Below are 14,626 nucleotides of genomic sequence, written 5' to 3'. Positions count from 1 at the left end.
TCCTAATCCGAGTCCTGTCTGTGCAAGTAACGGAAGTTAGTCTCTTTAGAGGAGTAAATACTTTTATGCTCAAAAATAATAAAAGTATTCTAGGAGTGATACCTTTATTGGCTAACCAGAAAAAATATATTTGCAGCTTTCAGAGCACAAAGGCTCCTTTTATCAGGAATAGTTACCAAATAAAATTTAGAAGGATACAATATTCTTCTTTGGTGGGTTCCCAGCTCGGAGCGTCTCTACAGACCAGTATCGAGGGCTTCACTCCCTTTATGGGCTCCATTCCTCTGAATCAGTTCCTCTTTGGGGGAATGAAGTTCCAGTCTCAGGCAACTCCACTACACCCAAATTTCCATGTTCTCTTCACTTTCTGTTTAAAACACCCCAGACTGTCTAGACTGAAATGGATCGTTAACGGGAAGAGATATTTTTTCCAGTCTTTGGCTTCGATAGTTTTCGAAGAGGCTCATCGTCTTGTCTTGAGATTTACACAAGGGGGCAATCTTGTCGCACTTGCTGAAGTTACTTAGAGAATGTGAGCTTCTACCGGTGTCTCTCCTCCGTGCCGAGGCTTGAGCCGAGACTCTTATACTATGAGTCGGAGAAGGCTCCAGGTTTTTCTATTTTAAGTATTAACATTGCTGCTTCTTACATTAGCACTCCGGTAATTATTCTTAATTTATTACTCCTTTGACCATACTTATTTTGTGCATAGTGCATTTGAAAAATCTATAAAAATGCCACATTACACTCATAAACACCTTAAAAATGTTTTGCATTGGAGTGAAGTTTTTCTTTGTGTGTGTATGTACAGTGTGTATATATATATATATATATATATATATATATATATATACAGACACAATTATTATTATAGCGCCATTTCTTACATTTACATGTGAAAAGACTCATACATAGTAAAGACAAGTACAGTGATCATGAACAATACAAGTCACAGACTTGTACAGGAGGAAAGAGGACCCTGCCCATGAGGAGCACAGTTTACAAGAGATATATATATATATATATATATATATATATATATATTATAATATATTGTGTGTGTGTTTATACACTAGCAAGCAAAAGAGTAACAATGTTTTGCACTTTTGCCTTTCAGTCTCCATATCCCACCATCCTCTACAGCCTTGAGCGTGAGACTAACCTAACTTCACTTTATAGACAATCATCTTGGCTATCTTATATATAATTTCCTCTTGGAACTATTTAGGATATGATTAGTTATATAGATTCTTGTCATGTCTCTGCATTATTACTGTTTTGCTCCTAAAAATCAGAATTTTAATTTGTATTATTTTGTTAGTATTTTGTAAACCCACCTTTGGCTTTCTGCACAGCCTGAATCCATTTGGGCTCTCCACCAGATTCAAGGATGTCTCCACCGAAATCTGATCCCAGGTCTCTTCTCCACGTTTCCAGTGTTGGTGTATACTGGTCGCTCTCTTGGGTATGTATACAGGTTTTTCTTCTCCCACAAGTGTAGGATTGGGTTGAGGTCCGGGGCCTGTGATAACAATCCAACTCCTCTACTTCATGGTCACTGGACCGTTTCTTCTCCAATCTCGCCATATGCTTCGGGTCGTTGTCCTGCTGGAACACTATGTCATCTTTTTCATACCTACAGTACTACAGTATACAGAATAACTAACTCGTTTTGTAGAATACTCACATATAGCTCAGCACTGAGACCACCATTGATGCTGATCAAGTATCCAATACCTTTGTCTGTGAAATATATCACCAGGCTTCCTCCACCGAACTTGACAGTTCCTTCAATTTCTCAATCCATTAGCCCTTTTTTCCCTTGTTTCTTCTAGACCCATTTCCCCCATCAGAGTCATCTATTGACTTTCGTCTCATTGCTCCATATCACCCGTTTCCAATCTTTCACTTTTCTTACATCTTTGCAAATACGATCCGACGCTTCTTATGACGATATTGACATTGAGGCTTCTTCACCTTTTTTCGGACCACCCTTCCAAACTAGTGTAATGTACGTCGCACGGTGCATGGACGTCTATGATTTCACTATTACAAAGAGCATATGAGCTGCCTCCACTACCGGATTTGTCCACAACTGATAAATCTGAGAATGAGCCGACTTGTTGACTCTGATATTTTGATGGACGTCACCTCTTTGCTTTTGAATGGATGGATCGACTTCATTTTGTATTCTTCTATCTGTCATGGCGCTCACATTGTGCAGTTTGGAAATTTTCTTGACCGAAAGACAACTATCAATGAGCTGGACGATGCTGTTTCTCTTTCTTGGGAATCTCTTTTATGGCTGTTTCTCGATTCGAATCAGTGGCCATTCGCTTGGGAATCATCCTATTAACACACTGAGCTACTAGGGAATGCGAGTGTCATGGGGTATGTAATGACAGGATATGGGCTCCTAGGCTGGCCCTCAGATTCGAGACCTTGCGCTGTCCCTTATCTCAGAGGTAGGCTTGATGGTAGCCAGGTCTGAGCAGCCCCCAGCGTAACCTTGACTCCTGTCCGAGCCCTGATCTTACTCCTCCTTTCCCCATTCTTTGGGGTGGGCCGAAACACAGTAACAAAACTCCACAGAAACGACATGGACAAGGGACAACGAAAGACTCATACACAATGTACTCAATCACAAAGGAGAGACAATATGTGTATAGGTGAATAATGACAATGGAAGGAAGTAAACGCACAACAGGGAAATGTACACACCATTCAAAATCGCAACTACAGATCACCATAAACAGGATCACCACTAAAACCGGAATCGCTGGAGTTACGCTGAAGCTTTTACCGGCACATACTGAAAGAAACCGTACCTTAAATATGAAGGAGACAGCTGCATGTGGCAATTAGCAACCTGAGCTCTTAGGTCCTGCTTATCAGTCTGCAGGAAATAACTCCTGCAGGGCTGAAGACCAGTAAATCTGAATCAGCCAACACCCGACTCTGGCTGAACAACTATAAAGCATCAGGTTACTTGTCAGACTGTGTAGTGTAAACAGAGTCCAACACCAACGTGCCACCAAGTCCGTGCAGAGCCGAATATCACCTGTCAGTGAGGACAGGTTGTAATTTGTAGTATACAGGAAGAAAAAGATTCAAACACCAGGAGCAAATCGGTAACAATGCAGTGACATGACAAGAATCTACATAACTGATCTTATACTAAATAGCTGCAAGTCACATTTATGTATGAGACAGCCAAAATGATTGTCTATAAAATGAAGGTCATCTCATGCTCAAAGCTGTAGTGAATATAGAGATATGAAGCCTGAAAGTCAAAAGTTCAAAACATTGTTACCCTTTTGCTTTTCACGTCACATTTGCCGCAGGTCATAACAGCTAAAGGGGTTCTGCTAACTACTAAAAAGACTAGTCATGAAGGGTGTGAATTTTCAGTCTGCAGTAATTAGTAAATGTGGCATTTTGTGATGAATTTGCAGAAAAAAACTTGTTATATTAGTTGTTCTTGTTTTTTTGGTTTGTTACAAAGAATAAAAAATTTGGAAATTTTACTAATTATTAATGGGAGTGAATAATTTTGGTTGACGCTGTACATTGCTTGTGATGACAAAATTAAAAGGGGTTATCCCAGAATTTTGTTTTTCAAACTTTAATAACCTGGGGCTATGCATAGTTTCTAATAATACAGTATATCAACACGTGTAATTCTTGTTTGTCCCCACCACCCGTGTAAAGGTTTCTAATGCTCCTGTTCTGGATGTGTTCTAGGTATATATATTCCACTATGTGTTCACTCTTAGCTCCAAACACCAATCGCAGCGCAGCTTTCATTTTATCAGAGCTGTTTGAAAATGAAAGCTGCTTTCTGATTGGTTAGGGTGAGCAAAGTGCGAAACCAGTGGTGGATTAGAGACTGGTACTTCTATGCTTACACGGCTGCATCTAAGTCACGATGGCTCCTAAGCTGTCCCTCAAGCTATGGGACCCTATGCTATCCCTAATCTCAGAGATACTCCCGATGGTGGAGAGGCCTGAGTCTCCTTCCTGGCCCTGCTCCTGACCATTTTTGATCGTATTCCCCCTCCTCCCAGGGAGAGTCGGTTCAGGAGCGTGTTGAAAACCACAGATCATGACAGACAAGGCTAAACCAAAACTCTGTCACACAGCACACACACAGGATAAGACAATAAGAGATTCAGGAGGAAAAACAAGAGCAGGAAGGAAGCGACAAAACAACAGGGGTAAACTTCCACAACCACACCAAACAAAAGGCACAACTTTCACCAGAGAGTCTGGGACACCACACCTCACAGACCAACATAGACAAACTATAGCTGGCATGGGTGGAAGGATTCAACCAACATAAACAGGAGGGGAGCAGATGTGATAGACCCCCCTACAAAATGTGATCAAAAGGAGCAGACAGAGATTAACTCTTGCTAGCCTGGCTATGAATCAGCACACAATAGGTTGACACCCAAGTATGCCTATGTTGTCCCAGACACCAGAACCCATTGGGCGGAGAGTCAGAATCTGCAATCTGAACTGAGCCCAATTTTGCCATAACAGTCAGTGAAGTTTGTGTAAACCTCCGTGTGACAGTCTACCACCGAGCAGGGCTATCAAAGAGAAGGACAGCTGTCCCTCCTTTGTCAGCTGCAAGTGCACAGTGCCCATGTTCAGTCTATGTAGGATGGAGGATACTGCAATCATATATAAACTGTCTCACTCTTAAAAGGAGAAAACCCACTATAGAAGAATAGCCGATATTTACTGAGCATGTGCAACCTGTTATAAAAAACTTACAGGACCTATCCATGGGCAACCTGGTTAGTAATAGCCTATGACATACAGGCTTTTAGGGAGAGATATACAGAGCAGTGAGCATTTTTGGAACTTGATTGGTTTTACAATTTCATTTATTTCAGAATTTGTAGCCACTGAGCTGTTATTGATATTGTAGAAATAAGGTTTTAAAGAGTACCTGTGACTTGCTGAAAAAACATAGGTTATAATAATCTTGGCGCTCCCCTGACTCGGCCGCTTTTTTCCGTTTTGAACTGCCCCAATTCATTGCAAAGATATTCACATTTGGTTTTTTTCTGGAGCACACTATGTGAAATCTCTGCTTGCAGTCCAAGTGGCCGTTTCTTCGGAGTCTTCTCTAGAGGCGTGCGTTTTCAGCCCTCCCTTCCAAAAGGTGCCAATCACAGCTCAACAGCATTTGAGACAGTGATTGGGAGGGGTGCAAGCACACGCCCCCCGAGAAGACTGAAACACCCAGTTGTTCTGCAAGCAGAGATTTCACATACTGCACTCTGGAAGAAACAAATGTGAATATCTCAGCAATGGAGCGATGCATCTGAAAACGGAAAAGAGCGACAGAATCAGGAGAGCTCAGAGATTTTTACAGATAAGTGACAAGTCCTCTTGTAATTTTAATTAGTAGTGGAATTGGGAGCTTTTACCATTTTTTTTATGAAAAGGGGGACCCCCTTTGCTTTAAGTAATCAAACCCCATTCCATTAACCTTCTTACAGACTTAATTGACACTTGAGAAGATTAAGTCATCGGGGCCTTTCCTCACTGTAGTTTGGGAATCGAGGATTATAAATTTCAGGTAATTGTGTGATGTTTCTGTAGACGTAATTATTCTGTTATTCTGTTTTTGTTTTTTAATAGAACAACTTTTCCCGTCACTGATAATAACCCGAACCTTCAGCCAATGTGATTCATAATAGACGAATGCCCATCAATCTCATCCACGTCTCTTCAGTCATCCTGCAATCACAAGGTCTCAAGGCCGGTCATGCGAGTAGAAGTTAATTTACCCGCTGATCTCATAGAAAGAACAATCGGGCATTGGCAAATACTGTGCAGAGCTAAGCCTACTGTATCCTGACTGTGACGGCGATAGATGTGTGCGAGGAGGATACGGCTTAAAGGGAACCGCGATGTTACTGGAAAACATGGTGGAGACCTGAGACATTACTACATTTACTGAAAAAGTAACCGTCAGTTTAATTTTTATTACATAAACCAATAGTACTGTAACGCTCACTGCCAGTGTAGAGGCAGCGAGCGGGATTAGTGGACTAACTGGACCACAGGGGGAACCCGGGCTTATCCTTAATGGGAGGGGCTTAATTAAGAGCCTACCATGAGGCAGACAACAGGTTCCCCCTCCCAGGGCAGTGACTGGGACTGTGGCATCTGACCCCCAGGGCAGGTATGGACACAAGTGCAGGCAAGTACAAGCAGGATCATAACAGATTTCCAGAAAATCATACTAGAAATATACCCGGCGTCCCTGTCTGCCCAGGGACCACACAGGTAGCACAAACTCCTAATTAAATCCAGGAAAGGAGAAACACGAGTTTTTGTAGTGCAAACAATACATAATTTATTTGGTGAATATGGTGACAAGGGCTTGAAAGAGTTAAGATGAACACTAAAAACCGGATCAGAAAATAGATATTACATGCACCTAATACGGTAGGTCCAATACATCCACAAGGAATGTCCCTCTGTTTACAACATATAAATGAGGGCGTACAAAATCGTATTTACATATAATACAGAGGGAACACTAGTATACCCAAATAGATAGTGGATGTATCAAGGCCAATGGCAGGTCCAAGGGTATGCAGTCAGATCATAACATTATATCATTAGAGTTCCTAGTGAGTCCAGGGTTTTGGCAAGCGTAATGTGAACATCACGCCTGAGCATAGATCATACCCTTTACTTGCCAGGCCCACGTCTGATAGCAGGTGCTGTGGTGTGACTTTTTGATCCGGAAAGGAGGCCCCAAATAGCCCGACGTACGTTTCGATGAAGGTATTCAGTCTTCTTCAGGGGATGGGATGCCATGGGGTACGTAGCAGAAATGCTGGTATTTAAATGGTGGCGGTAATTTTCCAATCCCGGAAATCACGTAGTGGCGCATGCGCAGATCCACCCGCAAAGTCTCGCGTGATGCACCGCCGTCATATCATCCCGCGCATGAGCGGGAGCGGGGACGCGTCACCATAGCTCCCGCGCATGCGCCCGATACCAGACGGCGGCGACAGTCACGGAGACAAAGGCAGGGGGACCTGGGCATGCGCGCATGAGAGCCGGGAATGGAAAAGATGTATATGCATCAGAACATTCAAGCCACCGATGAAAATATTTTCCAAAGGGATCCATAATAACATCATTAGGTGAATAGGATGCCTATATGGAAAAAAACAGATAAAGCCAGCATTAAAATGATGGGACCATGAGAACAGTTAAAAAAAGAGTTTAAAAATCACATTAACAATGACAAGAATTGCAGTAAGGCAAAAGGTGGTCACTCGGAGAAGATCAAAACCAACTAAAATAAGAGAATTTAATACCTAGTTTTTTAATAAAAACAATGTTATAGAAAGGGAGCGTAGCTAATGGACTCATTAAGTCCCTGAGGGGCCATGGTGTTAAGTGTGAGAATCCATTTCACTTCACATTGTGCCAAGCGCTTTTTAAGATCACCACCCCTGATCCCCCCATTTATCATATCGATACCTCTGATTTTCAATTGGGAAGGGTCACAGGAGTGGTGAATCTTAAAGTGTCTTGGCAAGGTTTTCAGGAGTGTGTCATCAGTTGCCGTCCTGGCTGCAGCAATGTCTCTCACATGTTCTCTAACCCTGATGCGGAGCTCACGTGAAGTGAGCCCCACATATATCAGGTGGCAGGTACAGGTTGCAAAGTACACCACATGTGTAGAACCACATGTGATGTATTGCCGAATATTATAATTTTTCCTGCCATCCGAGGAACAGAACTGTGTACTGCGGAGGACATTGCCACAAGCCAGGCAATGTCCACAGGGAAAACATCCCTGTAATGGACCCCGTGAACCGAAAGTATTAGGTATGGGGGGGACATAATGACTTCTTACTAGAAAATCTTTCAGATTTTTAGCTCGTCTAGGTGTCATTAGTGGCCGGTCTGTAAGGTTCTGGGCCAACACCGGATCGGTTAATAAAACCGACCAGTGTTTCCTCATAATGTCCCGCATAGTATCCCATTTCTCATTATATGTCCCTATGAATCTTACTGAAGGGTCGAAAGAGTCCTGTTTTTTGGGAACGTGGGCAAGTAATTGTGCTCTAGGGGTTTTCTTGGCCCTATTGTACCCGAATTTGATGTTCCTATTGCTGTAACCCCTATCTGAGAAGCGGGCCCTGAGATCGGATGACTGGGTTTCAAACTTACTATCAGAGGAGCATATCCGCCTCATTCTCAGAAATTGTCCGGTAGGGATGGCACGGATAGTAGATGGATTATGGGCAGACGAAGCGTGCAGCAACGCGTTAACGGACGTCTTCTTACGAAAAACGTCCGTCTGGATTGACCCCCTGTCGTCAACCGATATTTCGACGTCCAGGAAGTCAATCAAGCGATTGCTGCACTTATATGTGAGTTTAATGTTAAACTTATTTTTGTTCAACTGCCCCATGAACTGATCAAGCTGCTCCGCCGGGCCCTGCCACACAAAAAGAATATCATCAATAAAACGATACCAGCACTGCACATGGGCCGATGCCCCCACGCCTCCGTCACCAAAAACCAGCCTCTCCCAAAATCCAAGGAAGAGGCAGGCGTACGAAGGCGCACAGGCCGCGCCCATGGCAGTGCCACGTCGCTGTAAATAAAAATAATCTTTAAAAACAAAAAAATTGTGTGTCAGGACGAAGCGGAGCAGCTCCAGAATCAGTTCACCCATTTCATCATCCCGACCAGACATCTCCAAGAAGAAGCGAACTGCTCTTAGCCCATCCTCATGTGCTATGCAGGTATACAGACCCTCTACGTCAGCAGTGACAATAATCATATCGTCATCTAAAAAGATACCGTCAATTCGCCTAAGGACGTCCGTCGTGTCACGGACATATGAGGGTAGTGTCTCAACCATTGGCTGAAGATAATAATCGATGAATTTACATATAGGGTCACACATCCCCTCAATGCCTGACACGATCGGACGTCCAGGCGGATTGACAGCATCTTTGTGTATTTTTGGTAAGACGTAGAAGGTCGGTATTTTAGGGTATTTTCTGCATAGGCCATCATACATTTTTTTGTCAATCAACCCGATCTCAAGGGCCCTCTCAAGGATTACAGCAAGTTCGCTGGTATATTTTCCTAAGGGGTTTGAAGGAAGCCTCACATATGTTCCCTTATCACGTAATTGCCGAATTACCTCATGCTCATATTTAACAGATGACATAACCACAATGTTTCCCCCCTTATCCGTGGGCTTTATAACAATATCAGGATAACTCTGTAGTTCAGTGAGGGCCTTTCTCTGCGAGTGGGTTAAATTATCCCATTTACGCCGAGTATCAATTTTTCTGAAGTCCTCACTGACTAACCTCACGAAGATATCTACCGCAGGGCATAGTAGGAAGGGGGGAAACTTAGTGGATTTTGGTAAAAGAGACTGGGGGAACTCACCTGTTGAGGGAGCCTCCTGCTCCTGGAGTAACTCTTCCAGGTTTTGGATGGCTTCCCTTTCGGCTTGGCTGTCTGTCACGGTGTCCTTCTTGTGAAAAAGTTTTTTAAGGATTAATTTACGTGCAAATAAGTTAACATCTTTCAGGGCTGTAACAAGATGGAAAGAGTTAGATGGAACAAATGTTAAACCACGGGAGAGGACCTCCACCTGAGCACCGGAAAGAACTCGTTCAGATAAATTGATTACCTGTAACTTGTTTCCGGATTTTTTATTTTTTCCAAGGGGCACAAGTTGTCGGTTCCGCTGTTTGACGCGATCTCCCACCGTCTCCGCAGGTATATAAGAACTCTCCGATGCCCCGGAGGAGGAGCCCTCACCAGAGGTCTGGGACACAGAAGATGCAGATCTAGTGCGCTGGCCTCTACCAAACCAGTTAAAAGGGCGTCCTCTACCATTATCAATTTTCCATCTATATGCCTTTTGAGTAGAATAGTCCAATAGGTCCCTATTGAATTTCTTGATTTTATACATTTTAATTTCTTTTTCCCATTTCTCCAATTCCTTCTCCATCTCTGAATTGAATCGGGATATAACTGTGACATCACATTTCTCTGTAACGACGTTATGAAAATTGATGGTGACTCTGCTGGTGGGGCGACTGGTGTTCACTCGGATGATAGTCTTATTAATAAATACAAAGATCTTTCCAAAAAGAGAATGAAATTATGGTGGAACCGTGCCTTTTTAACTAAATATCTCGAAAGGGACATGGTCCCACGAGGCCTTAGAATTAAGGTATTCCCGTCTTTTGCAATTGAGGACGAGGAATTCCGCAGTAAATGGGAAACATTGGCACAAACCTGCTCAAAGGGGTTTTTGACTCTCTTGTGTGACCACAACTCCAGTTCCCTGACTCTGATTGAAAGTGAGCTGGAAACCCTGGACAAAACTATTACAGAGAAATGTGATGTCACAGTTATAACCCGATTCAATTCAGAGATGGAGAAGGAATTGGAGAAATGGGAAAAAGAAATTAAAATGTATAAAATCAAGAAATTCAATAGGGACCTATTGGACTATTCTACTCAAAAGGCATATAGATGGAAAATTGATAATGGTAGGGGACGCCCTTTTAACCGGTTTGGTAGAGGCCAGCGCAGTAGATCTGCATCTTCTGTGTCCCAGACCTCTGGTGAGGGCTCCTCCTCCGGGGCATCGGAGAGTTCTTATATACCTGCGGAGACGGTGGGAGATCGCGTCAAACAGCGGAACCGACAACTTGTGCCCCTTGGAAAAAATAAAAAATCCGGAAACAAGTTACAGGTAATCAATTTATCTGAACGAGTTCTTTCCGGTGCTCAGGTGGAGGTCCTCTCCCGTGGTTTAACATTTGTTCCATCTAACTCTTTCCATCTTGTTACAGCCCTGAAAGATGTTAACTTATTTGCACGTAAATGAATCCTTAAAAAACTTTTTCACAAGAAGGACACCGTGACAGACAGCCAAGCCGAAAGGGAAGCCATCCAAAACCTGGAAGAGTTACTCCAGGAGCAGGAGGCTCCCTCAACAGGTGCGTTCCCCCAGTCTCTTTTACCAAAATCCACTAAGTTTCCCCCCTTCCTACTATGCCCTGCGGTAGATATCTTCGTGAGGTTAGTCAGTGAGGACTTCAGAAAAATTGATACTCGGCGTAAATGGGATAATTTAACCCACTCGCAGAGAAAGGCCCTCACTGAACTACAGAGTTATCCTGATATTGTTATAAAGCCCACGGATAAGGGGGGAAACATTGTGGTTATGTCATCTGTTAAATATGAGCATGAGGTAATTCGGCAATTACGTGATAAGGGAACATATGTGAGGCTTCCTTCAAACCCCTTAGGAAAATATACCAGCGAACTTGCTGTAATCCTTGAGAGGGCCCTTGAGATCGGGTTGATTGACAAAAAAATGTATGATGGCCTATGCAGAAAATACCCTAAAATACCGACCTTCTACGTCTTACCAAAAATACACAAAGATGCTGTCAATCCGCCTGGATGTCCGATCGTGTCAGGCATTGAGGGGATGTGTGACCCTATATGTAAATTCATCGATTATTATCTTCAGCCAATGGTTGAGACACTACCCTCATATGTCCGTGACACGACGGACGTCCTTAGGCGAATTGACGGTATCTTTTTAGATGACGATATGATTATCGTCACTGCTGACGTAGATGGTCTGTATACCTGCATAGCACATGAGGATGGGCTAAGAGCAGTTCGCTTCTTCTTGGAGATGTCTGGTCGGGATGATGAAATGGGTGAACTGATTCTGGAGCTGCTCCGCTTCGTCCTGACACACAATTTTTTTGTTTTTAAAGATTATTTTTATTTACAGCGACGTGGCACTGCCATGGGCGCGGCCTGTGCGCCTTCGTACGCCTGCCTCTTCCTTGGATTTTGGGAGAGGCTGGTTTTTGGTGACGGAGGCGTGGGGGCATCGGCCCATGTGCAGTGCTGGTATCGTTTTATTGATGATATTCTTTTTGTGTGGCAGGGCCCGGCGGAGCAGCTTGATCAGTTCATGGGGCAGTTGAACAAAAATAAGTTTAACATTAAACTCACATATAAGTGCAGCAATCGCTTGATTGACTTCCTGGACGTCGAAATATCGGTTGACGACAGGGGGTCAATCCAGACGGACGTTTTTCGTAAGAAGACGTCCGTTAACGCGTTGCTGCACGCTTCGTCTGCCCATAATCCATCTACTATCCGTGCCATCCCTACCGGACAATTTCTGAGAATGAGGCGGATATGCTCCTCTGATAGTAAGTTTGAAACCCAGTCATCCGATCTCAGGGCCCGCTTCTCAGATAGGGGTTACAGCAATAGGAACATCAAATTCGGGTACAATAGGGCCAAGAAAACCCCTAGAGCACAATTACTTGCCCACGTTCCCAAAAAACAGGACTCTTTCGACCCTTCAGTAAGATTCATAGGGACATATAATGAGAAATGGGATACTATGCGGGACATTATGAGGTAACACTGGTCGGTTTTATTAACCGATCCGGTGTTGGCCCAGAACCTTACAGACCGGCCACTAATGACACCTAGACGAGCTAAAAATCTGAAAGATTTTCTAGTAAGAAGTCATTATGTCCCCCCCATACCTAATACTTTCGGTTCACGGGGTCCATTACAGGGATGTTTTCCCTGTGGACATTGCCTGGCTTGCGGCAATGTCCTCCGCAGTACACAGTTCTGTTCCTCGGATGGCAGGAAAAATTATAATATTCGGCAATACATCACATGTGGTTCTACACATGTGGTGTACTTTGCAACCTGTACCTGCCCCCTGATATATGTGGGGCTCACTTCACGTGAGCTCCGCATCAGGGTTAGAGAACATGTGAGAGACATTGCTGCAGCCAGGACGGCAACTGATGACACACTCCTGAAAACCTTGCCAAGACACTTTAAGATTCACCACTCCTGTGACCCTTCCCAATTGAAAATCAGAGATATCGATATGATAAATGGGGGGATCAGGGGTGGTGATCTTAAAAAGCGCTTGGCACAATGTGAAGTGAAATGGATTCTCACACTTAACACCATGGCCCCTCAGGGACTTAATGAGTCCATTAGCTACGCTCCCTTTCTATAACATTGTTATTATTAAAAAACTAGGTATTAAATTCTCTTATTTTAGTTGGTTTTGATCTTCTCCAAGTGACCACCTTTTGCCTTACTGCAATTCTTGTCATTGTTAATGTGATTTTTAAACTCTTTTTTTAACTGTTCTCATGGTCCCATCATTTTAATGCTGGCTTTATCTGTTTTTTTCCATATAGGCATCCTATTCACCTAATGATGTTATTATGGATCCCTTTGGAAAATATTTTCATCGGTGGCTTGAATGTTCTGATGCATATACATCTTTTCCATTCCCGGCTCTCATGCGCGCATGCCCAGGTCCCCCTGCCTTTGTCTCCGTGACTGTCGCCGCCGTCTGGTATCGGGCGCATGCGCGGGAGCTATGGTGACGCATCCCCGCTCCCGCGCATGCGCGGGATGATATGACGGCGGTGCATCACGCGAGACTTTGCGGGTGGATCTGCGCATGCGCCACTACGTGATTTCCGGGATTGGAAAATTACCGCCACCATTTAAATACCAGCATTTCTGCTACGTACCCCATGGCATCCCATCCCCTGAAGAAGACTGAATACCTTCATCGAAACGTACGTCGGGCTATTTGGGGCCTCCTTTCCGGATCAAAAAGTCACACCACAGCACCTGCTATCGGACGTGGGCCTGGCAAGTAAAGGGTATGATCTATGCTCAGGCGTGATGTTCACATTACGCTTGCCAAAACCCTGGACTCACTAGGAACTCTAATGATATAATGTTATGATCTGACTGCATACCCTTGGACCTGCCATTGGCCTTGATACATCCACTATCTATTTGGGTATACTAGTGTTCCCTCTGAATTATATGTAAATACGATTTTGTACGCCCTCATTTATATGTTGTAAACAGAGGGACATTCCTTGTGGATGTATTGGACCTACCGTATTAGGTGCATGTAATATCTATTTTCTGATCCGGTTTTTAGTGTTCATCTTAACTCTTTCAAGCCCTTGTCACCATACTCACCAAATAAATTATGTATTGTTTGCACTACAAAAACTCGTGTTTCTCCTTTCCTGGAAGTACAAGCAGGATGACAGAGGCAGGTGGCTATGGACAAGTATGTGGGCACAGCAGGGACAAACAGGTATAGCAAGGCACGTAAATGTACAGGTGATGGACACAGGGATAACAGCTAAGATTAGACCACCATGTATCGGCTGTGGCGAGGGTGGCGTTTGCCCAAGTACGCCTGGTGCACCAGTTGCAACCTTTTTTGGATCGTGAGGCTCTGCACACAGTTGCCCATGCCCTTATTACTTCAAGGATCGACTACTGCAATGCTCTCTACATGGTTCTACCTTTGAAAAGTATTCGGAAGCTGCAGGTAGTCCAGAATGCAGCTGCAAGAGCCATTGTGGGACTGCCTAGATGTTCCCACATTTTACCAACACTCCTCGAGCTGCACTGGCTACCGATTAGTTTCCGAGTGCAATTCAAAGTGTTGGTGATTACCTATAAAGCCCTACATGCCATAGGACCA

General features: G+C 43.8%; 1 long non-coding RNA gene across 2 annotated transcripts; it reads left to right on the top strand.

Moving 5' to 3' along the window:
- The first annotated feature begins 5,477 nt into the window (after nucleotides 1-5,477).
- On the top strand, nucleotides 5,478-14,085 carry LOC142302161 (uncharacterized). Of its 2 annotated transcripts, XR_012752945.1 has the most exons (4): nucleotides 5,478-5,596; nucleotides 10,649-10,786; nucleotides 10,887-11,033; nucleotides 13,302-14,085. It is a non-coding gene; the product is annotated as an uncharacterized LOC142302161 (long non-coding RNA). The 2 variants fall into 2 exon arrangements; XR_012752946.1 differs by lacking the exon at nucleotides 10,649-10,786 and having other exon boundaries at nucleotides 5,483-5,596.
- The last annotated feature ends 541 nt before the right edge of the window (nucleotides 14,086-14,626 follow it).

The sequence above is a fragment of the Anomaloglossus baeobatrachus genome, chromosome 4, assembly GCF_048569485.1.
Source record: "Anomaloglossus baeobatrachus isolate aAnoBae1 chromosome 4, aAnoBae1.hap1, whole genome shotgun sequence".
NCBI lineage: Eukaryota > Metazoa > Chordata > Amphibia > Anura > Aromobatidae > Anomaloglossus > Anomaloglossus baeobatrachus.
This window is presented reverse-complemented; position numbering and strand designations above follow the sequence as displayed.